The sequence below is a fragment of the Sarcophilus harrisii genome, chromosome 4, assembly GCF_902635505.1.
Source record: "Sarcophilus harrisii chromosome 4, mSarHar1.11, whole genome shotgun sequence".
NCBI lineage: Eukaryota > Metazoa > Chordata > Mammalia > Dasyuromorphia > Dasyuridae > Sarcophilus > Sarcophilus harrisii.
This window is the reverse complement of record NC_045429.1, coordinates 209920798-209943844: the sequence shown is the minus strand read 5'-3', so window position 1 is coordinate 209943844 and position 23047 is coordinate 209920798.

Here is a 23047-nt window from a genome sequence, read left to right as displayed (position 1 = left end):
TAGGACAAGATGGAAGGATAAGATAGGGAATGGAGGAGGGAAGAAGAGAGTACATTCCAGGAAAGAGCGACATGATAAAAAAAACATAAAAATACATAAACACACACACACACATATCCATTTCGATTATTGTTGAATTAGTCTTTCATTATAGTCAGATGGTTGTTTCACCTGACTTGAAAATCATGAAAAGATGACTGGGTTTTAAATGTCATCTTAAGGTAATAAATATTTAGATGTGACAAATATTTACATTTGTGTTCAAAGAGAAAAGAAGAAAAAATCCCACTGGAGTTTGATCTTGAATTTCTGATGCACTCAGAAATATTTTTCAGGAAAATTCTATTATGAAAGTATGAAGCAATGATAGAAATTGAACGTATAATGTGGGTTTCTTATCTCACAGGCCTATCAATGATACTTAAAAATCTTCAGCACAAACAGACATATGTGTGTGTGTGTGTGTGTGTGTGTGTGTAATATGAAGTCTTGAGAACAAGGAAACAGAATCATTAAATAATATAAAAACACTAGTGCTCTATTTTTATCTTAAGTGTCATTTTAGCACTATATAAAGCCACAATATTCATGAATTTGCAAGCTCAGTTTGGGCTGTCTATGAGCAAAAAATAAATCTCAGTGATTAAAAAGAGCCTGAAAACATTATGAGTGATGTGTTGTTTGCAGTTTTTGGACAATCTGTGGAGTTGATAGTAATTGCATGGCCTCTGTGAGTTGTTTCTTAGTGCCTCCTCCTAGGGAGGAAAAAAATAATGTGTGTCATGTTACAAATTCCTATGTTTCTCTTAAATCACTCAGTCTCAGTTTTGATTTTGTGATTCTTTTGTAGTTCTCAATCTGCCTTAGTTGCATGATTCCTGGCATGACTTGCAGAAATGGAGAAAAAGTACGCTTACTTGGTTAGAAAGAAAGAAGCACTGAAGGAAATTTGACTGGGACATTTAAGTATAGGGATGTGAAGAAATATGATGAATAATTTATTGCAAAGAAGCTATTTAGTTAAATGGAAGCACAGATAATGGAATAGATACATATATAAATTTATGTAATATGTTTATATTTGTAAATATAAATATATAAATAAATACATAAATATATTTTGCCATTGTGGCTGGGTAGTTGGAGGCTTTTTTTTTAATTATTAATTTATTAGTATTAGTTACTATATGGCTAACCAAAAATCAGGAGATAAAATGATGTTTCAGGACTTAAAGAGGGATTAGGATGTTTAGAGTAACCCTGAATTGAATTGTAGGGTGATATAATTGGGACTGTTTTTGACACTACAGAACTTATTATTGTCTATAGTAGAAATATTGACAAAAAATTAGTTTTATTCCTTTAATCCTCTTTATAATTAATGTACAATTATTTTTTCTATAGTTTTCAATTTCTGAAGTGGCTTTAATTAGTGTCCCTGAACCAAAATGGCTTTGTTTCTAAATCAAAAACAATAACATTCTTATTTTTTTTATTTTATTTTAAGGAGCCAGATAGATTGTGAAGTAGATAGAGAACCAGCTTTGGAGTTAGAAGGACCAAAATTTAAATCTCACCTCAGACACTTAATATTTCCTAGCTGTATGATCCTGGACAAGTAATTTACCCCTAATTGTCTCACTAAAATAAAGTTAACTTTAAACTTAAATACAAAATGAGAAAAGAAAAAAGTAATAAAACATTGCCATATACAGAAAAAAAAACATAACAAAGTATTTAATTAAAAATAAATTTTAATTTCAAAAAAAATCTTACAAAAAATACTAAGCATTGTTTACTAAGTTGTACACTTTTTCTTTGCTTTCTTGTATATTTTCTTTTGTTTTATGCTATATATTTTTACTTTATTATCCCCATTTCCCTATCTCCCTCTCCTGCTTTAAAGGAAGTTACAATTAAATGTGGATAGATAGATGGTAGAGAGATACCTACAAACATGCTAATATAGATAGGTAGATATAGGTATACATATATATATATATATATATATATATATATACATATATATTCATACACATAGATGTAAGAGCTTATGTTCATTTCTACTTATCTATTTCTCTGAAGGTGTATAATATATGTGTGTGTGTGTATATAGTATCTTCTTTTATAAGTTGAATAGTTACCATGTTTTTCTAATGATCTAGCTGATCATTTCCTATACAACAGCAATATTTCAACCCATTCACATTCACATTTTTATTTTCAAAGCAAATGCATAATTTTTCAACATTGATCCTTGCAAAACTTTGTGTTCCAAATTTTCCCCTCATTCCCCTCACCCCCTCTACTAGATGGTAAGTAATCTAATATATGTTAAACATGGTAAAATATATGTTGAATCCAATATATGTAAACATAGTTATATAGTTATCTTGATGCAGAAGAAAAATCAAATCAAAAAGAAAAAAAAGGAGAAAGAAAACAAAATGCAAGCAAACAGAAAGAATGAAAATGTTATGTTTTGGCCCACATTCAGTTCCCACATTCCTCTCTCTGGGTGTAGATGGCTCTCTTCATCACAAGATCATTGAAACTGGCCTCAATCATCTCATTGTTGAAAAGAGTCAGGTACATCAGAATTGATCATCATATAGTATTGTTGTTGAAGTATATAATGATCTCCTGGTCCTGCTCATTTCACTCAGCATCAGTTCATGTAAGTCTCTCTAGGCCTCTCTGAAATCATCCTGAAGATCATTTCTTATAGAACAATAATATTCCATAACATTAATATACCATAACTTTATTCAGCCATTCTCCAACTGCTGGGCATCCATTAAGTTTCCAGTTTCTTGCCACTGCAAAAAGAACTACCATTAATATTTTTTGTTTCCTTCCGTTACAATTTCTTTGAGATATTGGATCTAAGGGTATGCACAGTTTGATAGCCCTTTGGGCATAGTTCCAAATTGCTATCCAGAATGGATGGATCCATTCACAAACTCCACCAACAATGTCCCAGTTTTCCCATATCACTTCCAACATTCATCATTATCTTTTCCTGTCATCAGCCAATCTGAGAGATGAGTAGTGGTATCTCAGAGTTGTCTAATTCACATTTCTCTGATCAATAGTTATTTAGAGCATCTTTTCATGTGACTAAAAATAGTTTTAACTTCTTCATCTCAAAATTTCCTCTTCATATTCTTTGACCATTTATCAATTGGAGAATGGCTTCAGTTCTTATAAATTTGAGTCACTTATCTATATATATATTAAACATGAGGGCTTTATCAGAACCCTTAAATGTATTTTTTTTCAATTTCTTACTTCTAATCTTATCTGCATTAATTTTGTTTGTACAAAAACTTTTTTAACTTAATGTAAACAAAATTATCTATCTAGTGTTCAACTGTGAGTTCCAGTTATTCTTTGATCACAAATAACTTCCTTTTCCAAAGATCTGAGAGAGGTAAACTACCCTATGTTCTTCTAAGTTTGCTTATAATATCACAGTCTAAATCATGAACCCATTTTAATTTTATCCTAGTATGTGGTGTTAAATATGGGTCACTGCCTAGTTTCTGCCATACTAGTTTCCAATTTTCCCAGCAGTTTTTGTCAAATAGTGAGTTCTTATCTGAAAAGCTGGGGCTCTTGGGATTGTTGAACACTATTGTGTGATTAAGTAGTTATTGTCTAATTTGTCCTGTGTACCTTACCTATTCCATTGATAGACTACTCTATTTCTTAGCCAGTACCAAAGGGTTTTGATGACTGCTGCTTTATAATATATTTTAGGTCTAGCACAGCTACGCCATCTTCACTGGCTTTTTTTGTTTTTCATTAATTCCCTTGAAATTCTTGATCTTTTGGTCTTCCACATTAACTTTGTCATTATTTTTTCTAGATTTGTAAAATAATTTCTTGGAAGTTTGATAAGTATGGCGTTAAATAAGTAGATTAGTATAAGTAGTATTGTCATTTTTATTATATTTGCTCAGCCTACCCATGAGCACTTGATATTTTTCTAACTGATTAGATCTGACTTTATTTGTTTGAAAAGCATTTTTTGGTTGTGTTCATATACTTCATGACTTTTCCTTGGCAGATCAATTCCCAAGTATTTTATACTATAGTATATACTATACTATATATTTCATACTATAACCACAGTTATTTTGAATGGAATTTCTCTTTGTATCTCTTGTTGCTGGACTTTGTTGGTAATTTAGAAAAATGCCGATGATTTCTGTGGATTTGTTTTGTATCCTGCAACTTTGCTAAAATTGTGGATTGTTTCTAGTAGTTGTTTAGTTGATTCTCTAGGGTTCTCTAGGTATACCATCATATTATCTGCAAAGAGTGATACTTTAATTTCCTCATTACCTACTCTAATTCCTTTAGTCTCTTTTTCTTCTCTTATTGTCAAAGTTAACATTTCTAAAACAATGTTGAGTTAACATTTCTAATACAATTCTCTAATACAATTATTTTCTATCCCTACTAATTTTCTACTTTAATTCTATTCCTTAATTTGCTTTGCTATCACTTAATCTCCCCCTACCCATGCATGTCTCTCTTATCTTCTCTTCCCCACTCTTTCCCTTTGTCTTTATCCCATTCCCATTAAGTTATACACATTATCCCAACCCCATTAATCTAAATATCCTTTTTTATCTTTAATCCCTTTCCAATTAATCTGCTGAACTACTGCCATAAATCTAACCCACCTTTCTATACTACACCTATCCCAGACACTTCCCCATTCTTTCTTTATTTTGGAAGTTGCTTTACTCTTCATGGCATATTTTTCCTTATTTAATCCATTCTCTTTATGAATAGGTTTTCAGAACTATCAGCCCTCCTACCCTTTCTAATGGTTTTGTCTCAGTTCTTGTTCTGCATCTCATTTGTATAGCATAATTTTTATTTTAACATTTTCCTAATTTTGTTTTTTATCATCAGCCCTGCCTCAATCTTTCTTTTAAACTACCTAATTACTAATGTCAATCTTAAACATAGGGTGTACATTTGCATGTGAAACACATAAAGAATTTGTTGATGTTGAGTTCCATGAAATTAATCTTTGTTGTTGGCTTATATGTTAAAGTTTCTACTAAGTTGAGAAAGATCTGAAAATCTGCAAGTTTATTGAATATCTTTTTTTCCCATTCAATATTATCATTAGTTTTGCTGCATATAATATTTTTGGCCATAAACTAGTTCTTTATATTGTCAATATATAATATTACAGAGTCTTTGTCCTTTTATTGTAGCTGCTGGTAGATCCTGTACAATTCTATTTGTAGCTCCAGCATATTTAATTTTGTTTATTTGTTTCTTGTAGGATTTTCTCTTTGATCTAAGGGTTTCAAAATTTTTTAAAATTTCATTGTATTTTTTTAATTACAGCTTTGTATTTTCTTTTTTTTTCTGGTAAAATTTTTTAATTTTTTTTTTTTAATTATAATAACTTTTTATTGACAGAACCCATGCCTGGGTAATTTTTTACAACATTATTCCTTGCACCCACTTCTGTTCCAATTTTTCCCCTCTCTCCCTCCACCCACTCCCCTAGATAGCAAGCAGTCCTATATATGTTGAATATGTCGCAGTATATTCTAGATACAATGTATGTGTTGAGAACCGAACAGTTCTCTTGTTGCACAGGGAGAATTGGATTCAGAAGGTAAAAATAATCTGGGAAGAAAAACAAAAATGCAAACAGTTTACATTCATTTCCCAGTGTTCTTTCTTTGGGTGTAGCTGCTTCTGTCCATCATTGATCAAATGAAACTGAATTAGGTCTCTTTGTCAAAGAAATCCACTTCCATCAGAATACATCTTCATACAGTATCGTTGTTGAAGTATATAACGAGCTCCTGGTTCTGCTCATTTCACTTAGCATCAGTTCATGTAAGTCTCTCCAAGCCTCTCTGTATTCATGCTGCTGGTCATTTCTTACAGAACAATAATATTCCATAACATTCATATACCACAATTTACCCAACCGTTCTCCAATTGATGGGCATCCATTCATTTTCCAGTTTCTAGCCACTACAAACAGGGCTGCCACAAACATTTTGGCACATACAGGTCCCTTTCCTTTCTTTAGTATCTCCTTGTAGTAGCACTTACAGCTTTGTATTTTCAAAGCATATGTATGTATAATTTTTCAACTTTGATCCTTGCAAAACCTTGTGTTCCAAATTTTTCCCTCACTTTTCCCCATCCCCTCCCCTAGATGACAAGTAATCCAATATAATAAATATAAAAACATTTTAAATGCAATATATGTATACATATTGATGCAATTATCATACTACATAAGAAAAATCAGATTAAAAAGAACAAAATGAGAAGGAAAACAAAATGCAAGCAAATAACACAAAGAGTGAAAATGCTTTATTGTAATCCACACCCAGTTTCCACAGTCCGCTCTCCGGATGTAGCTGGCTCTCTTCATCACAGATCATTGAAACTGGTCTCAATCATCTTATTGTTGGAAAGAGCCATCCATCAGAATTGATTTTCATATAATCTTGTTGTTGCCGTGCATAGTGATTCTACTTATTTCACTTAGCATCAGTTTATGTAAGTATATGCAGGCTTCTCTGAAACCATAGCTGATTATTTATAATAGAACAATAACATTCCATAACATTCATAATCATAATTTATTCAGCCATTCTCCAGTTGATGGGCACTCAGTTTCCAGTTTCTTGACATTATAAAAAGGACTGTCAAAATCATTTTTGTACATGTGAGACCCTTTCTTTCCCTTTCAAATTTTGGCAATACTATTCCTATGTGTTGTCCATGTAGGATCTCTTTGAAGTAGTGGTGGATAGACTTCTTTTTTATTTCTACTTTCTCCTCATATTCTATAACTTCAGGACAATTTTCTCTGATTATTTCTTGTAACTTGTCGTAAGGTTCTTTTTGTAGTCACAGTTTTCAGATAATCCAATTATTCTTATATTTTTCTTGATCTGTTCTCCTGATTTATTGTTTTTTTTTAATATGTTTCACATTCTCTTCTATTTTTTTTTTCATTGTTTATATTCTGTTTTGTTATTTCTTGGTCTCTTATATCTTTACTAGTTTCCTCTTGCCCAATTCTAATTTTTAAAGAATTATTTTCTTCTTTATGACTCTATTTCTTTTTCTAGTTGGTTAACTTGTTTCATAATTTTCTTGTTTTGCTTGAATGCTTTTTATTTTTTCCCCAGTTTTTCTTCAGCTTTTCTCATTTTATTTTTGAAGTCCTTGATTTCCCCTAAAGACATTGGTTGGGAAAATCCTGGGAACTATAATCCTTGTATTTACTTTGTTACTGTTTGTGATTGCCCTAATTTGTCTGTATAAGGTGTGGGGGGGTCCTTTTTGCTATTTCTCCACATTGTGGTGCCATAATGGGCTTTTCCTTAGTCCTCCTCCTTCTTCCTCTGTTTTCCAAAGCTTTGGAAAAGCCACATGCCCCAAAGCCCACATGGACAATGATCTTTAGGGATGTTGGGGGAGGTCCCTCCCTTTCTGCCACCTACCAATCAGGTTTTGAACTTCTATGACAGTAGATCCCACGCTGGCTGCCTGCTTCTTCTTTAGGGCCCCAGTGGACCCTCCACTCCAACTGTACGTTGATGCTGGATGGTGCTCCCTCCCAGGGGACGATTCCTTTAAGCTGACCATCCAAGTCTTTGACCAGTATTCCCAAACCACCCTGCAACTCCCCCCATCCCCCGCATCATCCCACCAGATCCAGCAACTATCCCACCAGAAATGGGAAAAGTCCCAAAGGTTCACCTTTGTTCCTGGGTAGGTAGCAGTTTTGAATTCAGCCAACTATCTCCTAGTCCAAAGAATAGATCCACCCCCCTCCAGAGGCCCTGTGGGACCTTTGACCCCACAACTAGTCCCTCCTAAAATACCAACCCTAGCTGATCCTGTTAGACCAGTGCCATCCTTGGCACCACAGGACCTTCCTGACCCATTAGTTCCAGCTGACAGCCCCCCTAAATCCTTTGGTGCTCACTCCATACTCAAATTACTTCCAATAGTGCACTCTTATTTGAACTCCACAAACCCCCAGCTGGGCTGTGATTGTTGGCTCTGCTTTAACTTTGAACCCCCTTATTTCATTGGGATTGCCCTGGCAGACCCAGTTCCTGGGACCTCTTCTCAATCTACCTGTTCCTGGAGCAGAGTCAAGGAAAGAACTGGTATCAGTCTGTGTTCAATTCTTCCCCGTGGTTAACCACCCTTATTACGTCCCTTACGGGACCCTTCCTTCTCCTTCTCCTCGCCCTTGCTGTAGGTCCTTGCATCTTCTTTAATCTTGTTCGCCTCATCCGTTCCAAGTGGAGGCAATTAAAATTATGGTGCAAAGACCCCCTGAGTATCAAGAGGAAAGTGATTCAATGATTTGAATAATTCAGGAGAGAAAGTGGGGAATGTTATACCATATATACCAATGTTATACCATGTTATACCCTCCATTATGTTATTTTAGTTGCCTCACCCCATTAAATTATCCCCATCCAGGTAACTCCCCCCATTATGTCATTTATCTTGTTATCCTATAAAAATCTTGCTGTCCCGATACTCAGGGCTGGATACTTTGAGACTAGAGTCCTATCTAGTCAATTGATTTACTCTCCAATAAACTAATAATCAAATTGTTCTCTAATCTCTATTCTGCTGCAGTTTCTCCAGCATTACAGTGCTTTTTCACTGCTAGCCTCTACCTTAAATTCAACTCTCTGCAAGAGATCTTTTCCAGTGAACCATAATCATTACTAAGTACTTCCCTATAAAGTTACATGTCAATTATACTCTATATATCTTGTGTGTATACAGTCATTTGCATGTTGTCTACTACTTTAGAATATATTCTCCTTGAAAGTAAAGATCATATTGTAGTTTGTTTTGTTTGTAACACTTGTTTCATATTTCTAGTGCAGTACTTGACATATAGGTGTTCAATAAATGCTTCTTGAGGTGCAACTCATATGTGATTATAGGTTTAGGGCTGGAAGAAGACACAAAAATAATTTAATTCCACATTTTCTCTTTTGGACTGTCTTTTGGAAGCCTAGTCCCAAATTAACTGCTTTTCATTCATTCACTATTCACCTTTTAGTTCCTCTCCCCTACAGAAAAAAGATCTATGAAATCTAGCTTGTATTATACTTTAACAGCTCACACTTACACAGTTCTTCAAGATACGTAAAGTACTTTACAAATACTATCTTATTTGATCACCATAACAACCTCTGGGAAGTAGATGCTATTATTATCCCCTTTTTTCAGGTAAGGAAACTAAGACAAATCATAGTTAAGTGACTTGCCCAATATAACAAAGCTAGCAAGTATGTGAGATAAGATTTGAGTTCAAGTTTTTCTTCTCTTTAGTTTTGTTTTCTATCCACTATATCAATTATATGTTTATACCATCAACTCTATGAGGGCAAGGATAGCTTATTACCTAAATTTTTATTTCATCACATTATTCAGCTTACTGTAGGCTTTTAACAAATGTATTAAATCTTAGTAGCCGGTGACATTATCTCTTTGAAGAAAGAAAGTAACTCTTGTTCATATCATAGCTCAAAAATGGGAGGAAAAAGAGCCATGAGCATAGTACCCATTACAGGCAAGGTGGAGAACTAGGTCACAGTCATGGAGAGAGTTTTGAAGTGAGCCAGGCTAGGGTGGTCATTCCTTCAAAAAGAGCTTCTAGGAAGTAATTTAACAATCTGAATAGAAAAATTTAGGGAGTTTTGAACTGAGCTGGATTGGGAAGGGGGGGAAGAGGGAATCCCTATTTTTATATATAGTTTGTATTTATTAGAATAAGGCAACCAAGAAAATTAAAGTACTTAAATGAATAAAGCATGTTAACAAAAAATACATACTTGTATGTTTCAAGCAAAATTTTATCTTTTGCATTTTAGAATAATCTAAGATTATGATGGAAGCCTATTTCTTTTTGCATATGCCAAGGAATCTGCATTATAATGGAGATATATGTGTATGATTTAAAACAATCAAATGACAGATAAAGAGAATGGAAATAAAAATAGATTAACTGTGAATAAATTTCAGAGAGAAAGAAATATAATTTCACAATTGCAACCAATTATCTATTAACCACAGTGAATTATTAATAGAGTAGTTGTGTAGTTGATTTGAATCAAACAGTGCTTTACATTTTTTGATTAAAGCTTTTTATTTACAAAACATATGCATGGATAATTTTTCAACATTGACCCTTGCAAAACCTTGTGTTCCAATTTTTCCCTTCTTCCCCTCACCACTCCCCCTAGATGGCAGATACTCTAATATATGTTAACTATATTAAAATATATGTTAAATCCAATGCATACATATATATGTATGTCTGTATTTATACAGTAACCTTGCAGCACAAGAAAAATCAGATCAAGAAGGGGAAAAAATGAGAAAAAAACCAAAATGCTATATATTTTTAAATTTGACAGCACCTGTTCTTGTATAGTTATTTTGTATATATCATATGCATTCTGGCTATTTATATAATCCTGCCCTGCATGAAACCTAAAATTTAGCTGCCAAAACTGAGGAAGTACAAACACTTAATTCTCTCACCTCCTTAAAGAGAATGTGGAAGGAACATAGTTCTGCTCAGTTTGGACATCTGTTGCTATGGAAGCCTCACCATCTATTCTGAAAATAGTGATTCAGGGAGACTCTGAAAATAGTGATTCAAGGGTAAATAGAGAGGGAATTCAATTCCTCCTGGTTCTGCAAGCCTTTTGCTGGAAACTTCATTATGTAGTTGAGAGGATATGGCTTGATCACATTAACAGATCAATTTACAATCAGTTTTGAAGTGGTTATTTGAGATCTGGTACTAAAGATGCAAAGGAAAAGGGAAAACAGTTCTGGCCCTCAAAGCATTTACCTATGTAAAAGAAACAAACATATATATATATATATATATATATAATATATACACATATACAGAGAGAAAGAGAGTAGCATTTGTCTTTGATAATTATATGTCCTATTTTGAATTGATTTTAATACACCCAGTATCATTTGCCTTACCGTAATAAACACAGTCAATATATCATTTTACTATGACACTGAGGGAAACTAAAGAAACATTTTTCCCAAAGCATAATAATACATTTATTAACAGTGATACATAACACTGTAAATAAAGTGGGTCAGACTATCCTCCACCAGTTGCAACTGAAAAGACAAATATTGAGATTCTATTGGGACCTGAAAGGAGATAGGATGGAGTTGTTGAAAAGCCTTCCACTTAGCTGCACTTGAGGAAAGTGGGTAGGCCTTCAGTACAGTTAACCATGTCTCTTCCAATTTAGGAATGCTAATCCCTTCATGGGCCTCAGTTGCCTCTAGTAATCATGGCCAGATAATCAGAACTACTCTAGTCAGAAACCCACCCAGTTACTCTTCCCCTACAAGATCCCCTACAAGAGGTCTGGATAGAAGAGCTTGAGGATTCATCCTGGATAGGAGTTTACTTGAGGACTCACCCAACTCAAACTGGTTCTTTGTTTACAAGCAAACAAAGCAAGGGTTCAAAGTTAGACTGATTAGCAATGTCTGGCAATTAAGTGATACTATGCTTAGAGTGCCAAGTCTGGATCTGGGAAGATTCAGGGAGAAAATGGCAATCCACTCAAATATCTTTGCCAAAAAAATCTCAAATGGGTTTTGGGAATGAGAAATCATCACATATCCAACTGCATTTTTAGTTGAACTGAGATAGTCTTTTGAGCTAGACTGAGAAATGGGGTTTGAAGAAATTGGGAATATGGATCTCAAAGGAATACTGTTTATTAAATGACAGAATAATATTAATTTTCTTCAGTGTAAATAAGTAGATTCCTCCACCCTCCCATTCCAGCTGAGTATAACAATCTTCAGAGGATTTCTGCATCTGTTAGCCACATTTCTAGTGTTCAGGGATTCTGATTAGATCGTTCAATTCCTCCCTAAGACCTCTATTTGAGGAAGCAATCACACTATCCAGACTCAGTTCAGATGTATCTGTATGACTCTGGACTAGGTTTTTGCCTACCTAAAGTAGGGTTCATATCCTTGTATCCAGCTTTTTTACCCCCTTTCATGAGTTATTTTCTCTCATTAGAACTGGCATCTGAGGGAAACACCAATAATGAAATGTAAAAATTAGAAATATTCTCTGAAGTCTAAAAGGAGTGATTTGAGATTTATTATGAATTATTTTACCTTATTTCCTTTTATGCACTAATGAAGTAGTATGGCTACTCAATAATTGCCTCCATGAGCTCTGGGCAGAACTTATGCTTTCAAACAAACCAGATGGGCTTAAAATATCAGTTCCTTATAGAAGAAAACAACTTTCTCAGCTAACAAGCACAGCATACTCAAGTTTTACAAAATATGTAACTGTGCACCTGATCTCACTTCTATTAGCCAATATGAATAAACCCATGCTTACCCTGAAAAATTTAGAGCGTGAGATTATGTTTCTAAGCACAGACATTCTTTTGATATGCAAATTACAAAATGCATGACTATGTGGGGCTAAGCCAAAAAATATTAATCAATAAAACACAACAGGGGTGCAATTTTCATAATTATACCCAGTACTCTGCTGTATCGCAAGATATAAGGTGCAGCCCTGATTGCTACTTTATGATAAATGTGTGCCCTTCAATTGTTTTTTAGCTGGCACATGGATTGTTTCCTGCAAAGGAAGTTTTCTGGTTCAAAGATTATAAAAGCAGCAGTTTCCAATTCAATTAATTTCAACATTAAGCGCCTACTATGTGTTAAACACAGATAGGCACAAGAGATACCAAGATAGAGCCTTTGACAGGTTGACTTTCTACTGAATAAAATTTCAGAATCAAAAAGAAAAAATTAGATTAGTTTAGTTTTTGATTTTTTAAAATGTCACTAACTTGCAAACTATAATTAGTTTTCCTCAATTGAAATACAAATCACTATTAACTTCCCTCCCCTAACCATTTCATAGGACCAATCATAAAATCTAAGATTTAGATCTGGAAGGGACTTCAGAAGCCAGTCAATCCACTTAGTAGGGAAGATTTCTTCATTTGTATGGGATCAAGTCTTTGTACATAAACCAATACGTGGAGTATCACAAGAAAGAAGACACATACATATACATGTGTGTACATGCTCACTAATGGAGACACATAACAGTATTTTCTTTAGTATTCAGTAGAAAGCCAGCAATACTTTCTCTTACAGCAAGAAAAAAAAAGAAATTCTTTGTCTAACTTCTTTTAATCAGCTTAAGTAGAATCAAGGCATATATCTTAAAATCCCTACCATACTCTTAAAGATTTTACAATCTATTACATATATATTTATATTGATATCCAATATTATCATTATCATCTTTTGTTTTACTTGTACAGATATGAAATTTTCCCTTATCCATAAATTTGAATGAAAACTTTTTTGCTCTAATTTGTTTATTTTGTGACCATTTAGATCTTAACCATGTATTCACTCAGAGCTTATCTTAGTACATGATACACATTGATGGTCTAAACTTAAGAAAACTATCTACTTTACCCAGCAGTTTTACTCAAATAATGAATTATTTTCCTAATATCTCATTTGGTTTTATTGAATATTACACTACTGCTTGCCTCTATATATTGTGCAATTTATCTGTTCCACTCCTCACTATTTGTTGTAGTACACTCTGAGAAATGATATAATAGAAACTTTCCCTCATTTTAAAAAAAATCATTTTTAAAAAGACCTTTAATTTTCTCCAGTGAATATCTGCTTTTCTCCAATTTATAAAGCTCAAGCTGTGTGTGTGTTTGTGTGTGAGTGTGTGTCTAAGTTTAATGGGAGGGTTTATATAAAACTGCCTTCTGGATTCCAAAACAATAAAACATTCTCTGTTGGTGAATAGAACATAAGCAAATACATAAATCATGAATGAGGGAATTAGTGATTATCCACAAGAGTAAAAAAAAAAAAAAATAATCATTCCCTTTTATACTAGAGGACCTGAATTCAAAATTCACTTCTGGTTATGCAAACATAAAACTTAAATTACCAGTAAGTCATTTAATCTTGTTGGACCTCAGGATTTTTTTTAATTATCATTTAATAAAATAAAAGGTGTGAACTAGAAGATTTGTTTGATCTTTTCTGTCTTTAGATGAATGATATTATGATCTTTGTATAAAATTTGTTCATCTTCCCATTCAGAGAATTTCACATAAAGAACTGTGAAGAATGTACCTTTATCTAAGTTTTCATCTCTTGCATCACTACAGCATGTAGATATGTTTGCATTGTCTAAGTTTCTGTCTAAGAAATACAACCTTTTCCTATTTCAATAAAACTGAAAATATTTCAAGGATAAGACTGGTTTTTGACTATGTGTCTGTTGCCTGAGGATCAGTCTAAGTGAGGAGCTCATTACTAAATGGTAGTACATTAGGTCATTAATTTTGGGACAGCTATAACTCATGAAGATTATCTTCTAAGACAAATAAGATTGTTAAAATTTTCATCACTGAAAGGCATTTCCACATTAATGAAATAAAAAAAAAATCATTTAAACAATTTCTGCAACATATTCATCAAGGACATGTTATTTCTTTGGGAAGGTGATTTTTTTTCTCACCTAAAAAAATCATAATCCATCTATAGTTTAAATTTTCACATAATCGCATGAAGGTCATGTTTCATTGTTTCTATATATCAAAGATGGTATTTGAAACCAGTTCTTCCTAACTCCAAACTTAGCACTCTACATATTATACAGAACTGTCCTTGTATATGATTCTTATGCAAAAAATAAAAGTTTGATTTAGGCAGATGGAAATTTGCTTTCTAATATGCTTCTACAAAAAAAGGATATTACTCAGTTTGGGGACTTAATTACAAGTTGAAATTCATTTTCTCTGTGAGTATCACAGAATGTTTTTCACCAAACCAAGCTTATGATATGGTATTTCAGCTTTCCAAATAATCATTTTCTTACCCACCCAGAGCAAGTTATAAAGAATGATGATTTCACATGTTTGATTTATCTGTATGTCTGGGGGCAAGAGAAAGAGAGGTCTGGTTTGTGGAACATTTTTTGGTAAGGTAACAACTATAAAATTAAAAAAATAAACTATTTGCTTGGCAATGCTGTATTAATTTTTAAAAGTCTAATATTTGGTCCCCCTAAGCTTGTGGTTAAATTATTATTTTGAATCTACCATTTAAAAAGATTTTAAATCTTTAAGGCACATAACAAAAATTGTTACCAAATAGTTCAATCTGAAAAGAAGAAATGTTGCTGCTGTCTATATAATGCAAGTCATTAAGCCTGAATAAACTACATTAAATTCAATAAAGATTTATTATTTACCTACTATGTGAATGGAACTTCATATACATACTAGGTTACTGGGAAATGGAAAAACATATAAGGAACTTGAAGAATTGGTTGATATGATCATTAAGACATTATCATCCATTTTTGCAAAAATCAGCCAATAGAAGAGGATTGGTAAAGGGCAAATGGCTTCATTTTCTAAAAGAAAAAAGAAAAGAGGAGAGTACAATAAAAAACTGTTTAGTGAGATTTACTTTGAAATAAGAGTGGGGAGATATTAAAAAAAAAAAAAAAGATTTGTTAAAACATAAAGGACAACAATGATGATAAATATAAGCTGGGCTTCACAAAAAAATTTGCCCAAGGTTATTTTTTTTCCTTTTTTTATAGGGCTACTAAATATAAATCAATGAGATACTGTTGATCTAATATATACAGATGTTTTTTAAAATGCCCTCTAACCTTGTGGACAAGAGAGATAATAGAGTAGGAGGAATCTCCCCTTTTTCATATTTCCTGTTACTATTTAAAGCATAACTGTCCTCACTAAAATTTACAACTTAGATTATATTATCATAGATGCCTCATGTATACTCAAAACACATACCTGTATTTTGTCATATCTGATCTATTGTCAAATTTTGTTTCTAACTTCAAAATGTCTGTCTCTCATTGTCTTATTGCTCCTCTGAAATAATGGGACATAGGGGGTGGAGCCAAGATAACAGAGAAGGCACACGAGACTTTCTAAGCTCCTCTCTTACCCTCTTTATCAATATTATATGGAGCCTCAAAAATAGTCTTGACTGCTACAATTCATAAAGATTAGAAGTATAGCAACTCACCAGCCGAAGATAATTTGGCTTGGAAGAAAGATTTGTCCTCAGAGCTGGGGGGAGATCAGCACAAGCAGGGAGAGAACTAAGGTTCCAAGCAGAGGCTCAAACTGGAAGTGAGAGCACAGATTGCAGCCCCAACCCGCAGTACGGGGCTTTTCCTTGGGGCAGTTGAAAACTTGCACAGCAGAGAGGCGCAGTCCAGGGCAGCCTCTAATCTTCACAGTGTGGGGCTCGACTTGGGGCAATAGAGCTTTCCAGGGCGATTTGCACTGGGCAGAGACTTCTGTGAGAGCCTGGCTATTTGCTGGTCAGCTACCAATACCCACAGCCCCACAAGGGGCTCTGGCCTGGGGCAGTGACACTTTCACCATTTAGTCTCTAGCCTTCAGGCAGTTGCTACACCACACAGCTCAACTGGGCACTTTGATAACTCAGCCAGTCCTAAATCACCTCCAGTTGGGAGGAGGGGAAACTTTCACTCAGAGCACTCCCACACTTCAGAGTCAGAAGCCAGTTTTACATCTCTCCCCGCTCTGCAGAGGAAGCTGGTAACCCCCTTGCCTAGAAGGCATATTCTAAAGGCTTTTAAAAATGAATTAAAAAATGAAAAGAACGATCAACAGCTTCTATACAGAAAAAGAGCAGGTCTGCAAACCTGAAGAGACTAATATTAAACAGGCACCAGACAATACCCCAAAGGAGAATGTTACCTCTCCCCTTTTACATAATGCTCTCATAGAAGAAACCATTAAATGTCTCAAAAGAAAGTTAGAAGAAAAATGTGGAAAGGAAAGAGAAGCTTTACAAGAGAGCAACAACTTCCTGAAATATGAATTGGAAAAGATAAAAAATTCCCAGGAAGTGCAGGGAAATAAAAGTTGTGAATTGGAAAAAGTAAAAAAATCTCTGGAAAGTAAAATTTGTGAATTGGAAAAGACAAAGAACTTGCAAGAAAGTAGGATCTGTGAATTGGAAAAAGAAAATAATTCACTAAAAAAAAAAAATAGTGAAATAGAACAAAATTCCATAGAGAAAAACAATTCATTTGAAAATTCAATTGGACATATACAGAAAGAAGTAAAAAAAGCTAATGACGAAAATAATTCATTAAAAATCAGACCTGAACAAATAGAAACTAATGATTCATTGAGACAGCAAGAATCAGTAAAGCAAAACCAAAAAAATGACAAATTGGAAAAAAGCATGAAATATCTACTTGGAAAAATGACAGACTTGGAAAATAGATCTAGGAGAGATAATCTGAGGAATATGGGATTTACCAAAAATTATGATGAAAAAAAAGAGCCTATTTTACAAGAAATCATCAAAGAGAACTGTCCAGATGTAATAGAATCAGAAGATTAAATAGGCATTGAAAGAATTCATCGAACACCTTCTGGAAAAGACCCAAAAATAAAACCCCAAGGAATATTGTGGCCAAATTTCAGAACTATCAGATTAAGGAAAAAATTTTACAAGCACCCAGAAAAAACAATTTAAATACCGAGGTACCCCAATAAGGATCACCCAAGATCTGTCTGCCTCCACATTAAAGGATCAAAGGGCCTGGAATCTGATATTGTGAAAGGCAAAAGAACTTGGAATGCAGCCAAGAATAAACTACCCAGCTAAGTTGAGCATTTTCTTCCAGGGAAGAAGATGGACATTTAATAAAAGAAATGAATTCCATTTGTCTCTAAGGAAAAAAACAGAACTAAAAAAAAAAAAAAAAAAATTGATCTCCAAAAATAGGACTCAAGAGATGCAGAAAAGGTAAAAAGGAACTCTTGAGAATTGTATTTCTGTTGTGGATATACAAAAAGACTACATGTATAATTTGATTTGATTTTACTGATATAACATAAAAAGGGAAGTAGATATGGAAAAGGAATGATGGCAGAAAAGGGGGGAAGAGGGGATCAAAAGAGGGAAACCACATCCCACGAAGAGGCAAAGTAAACATCATATCTGAGGGAATTTAGAGAGGGGGAGGAACATTGTGTGAATCTTACTCTCATCAGAGTTGGCTCAAAGAGAAAATAATTGACATTTGTTTTAGAGAAAATTCTCTCTTGCCTCATTAAAAAAGGGGGAAAGGAAAAGGGAAAAGAAAAAGAGTAATAAGGGAAGAAAGGGGAAAAGATTCAAAGGGGGGAGGGAAGGATTCTAAAGAGGGTAGGCATTGTGATACAAGTGGGGTACATAAGTTTACAAAGGGGAAAGAGGGTTGGGGGGCAAGAAAAAGACAAGCATAATCTGGGGATATTAGGATGACAGGAAATACAGAATTAGTAATTTTAGCTGTAAATGTGAATGGGATGAACTCTCCCATAAAGAGGAGGCAGATAGCAGACTGGATCTAAGTCAGAACCCTACAATATGTTTTTTACAAGAAGCACATTTAAAGCAGGGAGATACATACAGAGTAAAGGTAAAAGGCTGGAGCAAAATCTATTATGCTTCAGGTGAAGTAAAAAAAAGCAGGGGTAGCCATCTTTATCTCAGATCAAGCAAAAGCAAAAATTGATCTAATTAAAAGAGATAAGGAAGGAAACTACATATTGCTAAAGGGTAGCATAGACAATGATGCAATATCAATACTAAACATATATGCACCAAGTGGTATAGCATCTGACTTCCTAAAGGAGAAGTTAAGAGAGTTGCAAGAAGAAATAGACAACAAAACTGTAATAGTGGGAGATCTCAGCCTTACACTCTCAGAATTAGACAAATCAAACCACAAAACAAATAAGAAAGAAATTAAAGAGGTAAATATAATATTAGAAAAATTAGTTATGTTAGATCTTTGGAGAAAATTGAATGCAGACAGAAAGGAATATACTTTCTTGTCAGCAGTTCATGGAACCTATTCAAAAATTGACCATCTATTAGGACATAAAGCCCTCAAAATTAAATGCAAGAAGGCAAAAGTAGTAAATGCTTTCTTTTCAGATCACAATGCAATAAAAACTTTCAACAAAAAGTTAGGGGTAAATAGACCAAAATGCAATTGGAAACAAAACTATTGGAAACAAAACTATCTCATCTTAGAGAATGATTAGGTGAAACAGCAAATTATAGATACAATTAATAATTTCCCTCAAGATAATGACAACAATGAGACATCATACCAAAATTTGTGGTATGCAGGCAAAGTGGTAATAAGAAGAAATTTTATATCCTTAGAGGCTTACTTGAATAAAACAGAAAAAGAGAAGATCAATGAATTGGGTTTGCAACTATGAAAACTAAAAAAAGACCAAATTAAAAAACCCCAACCAAACACTAAATTTGAAATTCTAAAATTAAAAGGAGAAATTAGTAATTTTGAAAGTAAAAAAAAAAAAAAAAACTATTGAACTAATTAATAAAACTAAGAGTTAGTTCTATGAAAAGCCAATAAAATAGATAAGCCTTTGGTAAATCTGATTAGAAAAAGAAGGAAGGAAAATGATATTACTAGTCTTAAAAATGAAAAGGGAAAACTTTCCACCAATGAAGAGGAAATTAGAGAAATAATAAAAAGTTATTTTGCCCAACTTTATACCAATAAATTTGATAACCTAAGTGAAATGGATGACTACCTCCAAAAATATAGGCTTCCCAGATTAACAGCAGAGGAAGTAAATTGCTTGAATAGTCCCATTTCAGAAAAAGAAATAGAACAAGCTCTTAATCAACTCCCTAAGAAAAAATTCCCAGGACCAGATGGATTTACATATGAATTCTACCAAACATTTAAAGAACAATTGGCTCCAATGCTATATAAATTATTTGATAAAATAGGGAATGAAGGAATCCTACCAAATTCCTTTTATGACACAGACATGGTACTGATACCTAAACCAGGTAGGTTGAAAACAGAGAAAGAAAATTATAGGCCAATCTCCCTAATGAATATTGATGCTAAAATCTTAAATAAGACATTAGCAAAAAGGCTACAGAAAATCATTCCCCAGGATAATACACTATGATCAAGTAGGATTTATACCAGGAATGCAGGGCTGGTTCAATATTAGGAAAACTATCAATATAAATGGGCCATATTAATAACTAAATTAACAAAAACCATATGATCATCTCAATAGATGCAGAAAAAGCATTTGATAAAATCCAACACCCATTCCTATTAAAAACATGTGAGAGTATAGGAATAAATGGATTTTTCTTTAAAATAATCAGGAGCATCTATTTAAAATCTGCAGTAAGCATCATGTAATGGGGACAAACTGCAACCATTACCAATAAGATCAGGAGTGAAACAAGGCTGCCCACTATCACCTTTACTATTCAATATTGTATTAGAAATGCTAGCTTTGGCAATAAGAGTTGAGAAAGAGATTAAAGGAATTAGAGTAGGCAATGAGGAAACCAAATTATCACTCTTTACTGATGATATAATGGTAAACTTAGAGGACCCCAGAGATTCTACTAAAAAGTTATTAGAAATAATCCACCACTTTAGCAAAGTTGCAGGATACAAAATAAACCCACATAAATCATCAGCTTCTTATATATCACTAACACAATCCAATGGTCAGAGTTACAAAGAGAAATTCCATTTAAAGTAACTACTGATAGTATAATATACTTAGGAATCTATCTGCCAAGGGAAAATCAGAAACATTATGAGCAAAACTACAAAACACTTTTCACACAAATTAAGTCTGATCTAACCAATTTGAAAAATATTAAATGCTCTTGGATAGGGCAAGCAAATATAATAAAGATGACAATACTAACTAAACTAATCTATTTGTTTAGCACTATACCAATCAGACTCCCAAAAATCTATTTTAATGACCTAGAAAAAATAACAGCAGAATTCATATGGAAAAACAAAAGGTCAATAATTTCAAAGGAATTAATGAAAAAAAAAATTGAATGAAGGTGGCTTAGCTGTGCCAGATCTAAAATTATATTATAGAGCAGCAGTTACCAAAACCATTTGGTATTGGCTAAGGAATAAATTAGTTGATCAGTGGAATAGGTTAGGTTCAAAGGACAAAACAGTCAACAACCACAGCAACCTAGTGTTTGACAAACCCAAAGACCCCAGCTTTTGGGATAAGAACTTACTGTTTGACAAAAATTGCTGGGAAAATTGGAATATGACAGAAACTAGGCATTGATCCACACTTAACACCATACACCAAGACAAGGTCAAAATGGGTTCATGACCTAGGCATAAAGAATGAGATTATAAATAAATTAGAGGAACACAGGATAGTTTACCTCTCAGATCTGTGGAAAAGGAAGGAATTTATGGCCAAAGAAGAACTAGAGATCATTACTGATCACAAAATAGAAAATTTTGATTATACAAACTGAAAAGTTTTTGTACAAACAAAACTAACGTAGACAAAATTAGAAGGGAAGCAATAAACTGGGAAAGTATTTTTACAGTCAAAGGTTCTGATAAAGGCCTCATTTCCAAAATATATAGAGAATTGACTCTAAACATATTTATTTATATAAACCATTATATAAACTATTTATTTATTATATAAACTATTCAACAGAGGCTTGATTTCATGTGTTTTTTGAGGAAAACTGGGAGAACTTGAGCAGTTTCCTGGCTTTACTCTGCCATCTTGGCACCACCCTCAGAAGTTTCAGCTACCTGATTCCTTAAAATCTTAGTCATAAGTGAATAGGTAACCTACTTGAGCTATTTGGTCTAGCTGGGAACATGAAAATGGATTCTCAGAAGAGAAGTAAGCCTATTTTGGATCCTGATGCCAAGAAATTTTTATTATGGTAGTGTGGGCAAGGGGAAAAGTGGAAAGAAGCAGAGAAGGTAGAAGTTTGGATAAATGATTTTGATCAGTTTAATCTTTTTTTTAAGCAGAAGTAATTTGCAATGGTTACATCCTTAGCTATGTATCTTAACCTATATTTACATAATGTGCTTTTATTAAAAAAAATAGATGCCAAGAATCAAGACCACAGAATAGTTTCTTTCTTTCTTTTTTCCTGGTTTGGTTTGTTGCCAAGATAAATATTCTGTTGTATCATAAAAATAAATCTACTGTTTTCCATGAGGCAGTCCTAAATCAAAGCTGTAAATGAACTTTATGATAATGATAACTTCAGAAAACATCTTTACAGGATGTATAACCTCTCTTAAAACACTTCCAAAAAGAGCTATTTTATTTGCACTGTGACTCTGAAGTCAGTTGTGATGAATACTCATTTATAAATGTTAGTAATAAGGTCACTATGACATGGCAGTGGGGAAAATATGAATGTACAATAGGAAGATGGGTTGATTCATTTCACAAAGGTAAATATTGAGGCCTGCCTAACTGTCTGCATTTAATTAGATTGTCAAAAGATTTTGACAAAAACCTCCAGTGGATTACTGAGTAAACCTGAGTTTGCTGATTATTTCTATTGAATCATGTCTTGTCATTCAAAGCTTTTAATAGAATCGATCTAATCAGACTAGTTCTATTTCCTTATCAATTGTATATCCTCTTTTTGTTTGCATTGGAAAGTAAAACATTTTCTAGAAATAATTTTGTATCACCTTTGGTTGCAATAGCTATTTTATGCTCAGGTACACACTTTAGATCTCTACTGATATATATATATATATATATATATATATATATATATATATATATGTATGTATATATATATATGTATATATACATATATATATTTGGTTTCATTATCAGTGATAATGATTTTACTAATTTTGGTTTAACTTTATTTCTTTTTCTGAGTTTTTAAAATTGTTGTCTTTTATAGAATGTTTCCTTCTCAAAACACTATTGAAATAATACAAAACTAAGATCATTTAAAAAGAAAAATAAAACAAAGAAAAACTCAAACTATAATGAATTCAAATGAC